Below are 2,033 nucleotides of genomic sequence, written 5' to 3'. Positions count from 1 at the left end.
TAACGTTTCTATGGAAACCACAGGATTTATATTTGGGATACGAGTATCTCCTTTCCGATGCACTACATCTTCTTTACTGCATCCCTCGCTCCCTCACATTGTTGAATTAACACAGAAATTGCGTCGCTCTGAAATACTATGGGTTTTATGACATCTTCTTCTAAATCGAGTAACGCCTTCTATGCAAACGACAGGATTTTATTTTGGGATACGAGTATCTCCTTTCAGATGCACTATTCCTTCTTTACTGCATCCCTCGCTCCCTCACATTGACGAATTAACACAGAAATTTCGTCGCTATGAAATACTATGTGTTCTATGACATCTCCATCTAAATCGAGTAACGTTTCTATGGAAACGATAGAATTTTCTTTTGGGATACGAGTATCTCCTTTCAGATGCACTATTCCTTCTTTACTGCATCCCTCGCTCCCTCACATTGACGAATTAACACAGAAATTGCGTCGCTATGAAATACTATGGGTTCTATGGCTTCTCCTTCTAAATCGAGTAACGTTTCTATGGAAACGACAGGATTTTCTTTTGGGATACGAGTATTTCCGGTGCACTATTCCTTCTTTACAGTATCCCTCGCTCCCTCACATTGTTGAACTAACACAGAAATTGCGTCGCTCTGAAATACTATGGGTTTTATGACATCTTCTTCTAAATCGAAAAACGTATCTATGGAAACGACAGGATTATTCTTTGGGATACGAGAATCTCCTTTCCGATTCTCTATTCCTGCTTCACTGCATCCCTCGCTCCCTCTCAATGCCGAATTAACACAGAAATTGCGTCGCTATGAAATACTATAGATTCTGTGACACCTCCTTCAAAATCGATTAACGTTTCTATGGAAGCGACAGGATTTTCTTTTGGGATACGACTCTCTGCCTTCCGATCCACTATTCCTTCTTTACTGCATCCCTCGCTCCCTCACATTGACAAATTAACACGAAAATTGCGTTGCTATGAAATACTTTGTGTTCTATGACTTCTCCTTCTAAATTGAATAACGTATCTATGGAGACGACAGGATTATTCTTTGGGATACGAGAATCTCCTTTCCGAGCCAATATTCCTGCTTCACTGCATCCCTCGCTCCCTCTCAATGTCGAATTAACACAGAAACTGCGTCGCTATGAAATACTATAGGTTCTATGACATCTCCATCTAAATCAAGTAACGTTTCTATGGAGACGACAGGATTTTCTTTTGGGATACGAGTAATTCCTTTCCGATCCACTATTCCTTCTTTACTGCATCCCTCGCTCCCTCTCATTGACGAATTCACACAGTAATTGCCTCGCTATGAAATACTATGGGTTCTATGACTTTTCCTTTTAAATAGAGTAACGTTTCTATGGAAACGATAGGATTTTCTTATTTGATTCGAGTATCTCCTCTCCGAGACATTATTGCTTCTTTACTGAATGATTCGCTCCCTCACACTGACAAAGTAACACAAAATTTGCGTTGCCATGAAATACTATGGGTTCTACGACTTCTTCTAAATCGAGTAACGTTTCTATGGAAACGACAGGATTTTCTTTGGGTTACGAGTATTTCCGATGCACCACTCCTTCATTACTGCATACCTCGCTCCCTCACATTGACGAATTAACACAGAAATTGCGACGCTATGAAGTAGTATGGGTTCTATGACTTTTCCTTCTAAATAGAGCAACGTTTCTATGGAAACGACAGGATTTTCTTTTGACATACGAGTATTTCCGAAGCACTATTCCTTCTTTACTGCATCCCTCGCTCCCTCACATTGTTGAATTAACACAGAAATTGCGACGCTCTGAAATACTATGGGTTTTATGACATCTTCTTCTAAATCGAGTAACGTTTCTATGGAAACGACGATATTTACTTTTGGGATTCGTCTATATCCTTTCCGATGCACTATTCCTTCTTTACTGCATTCCTAGCTACCTCACATTGACGAATTCACACAGAAATTGCGTCGCTATGAAATACAATGGGTTTTATGATTTCTCCTTCTAAATCAAGTAACGTTTCTA

The sequence above is a fragment of the Schistocerca piceifrons genome, unplaced genomic scaffold (genome assembly GCF_021461385.2).
Source record: "Schistocerca piceifrons isolate TAMUIC-IGC-003096 unplaced genomic scaffold, iqSchPice1.1 HiC_scaffold_2296, whole genome shotgun sequence".
Taxonomy (NCBI): domain Eukaryota; kingdom Metazoa; phylum Arthropoda; class Insecta; order Orthoptera; family Acrididae; genus Schistocerca; species Schistocerca piceifrons.
This window is presented reverse-complemented; position numbering follows the sequence as displayed.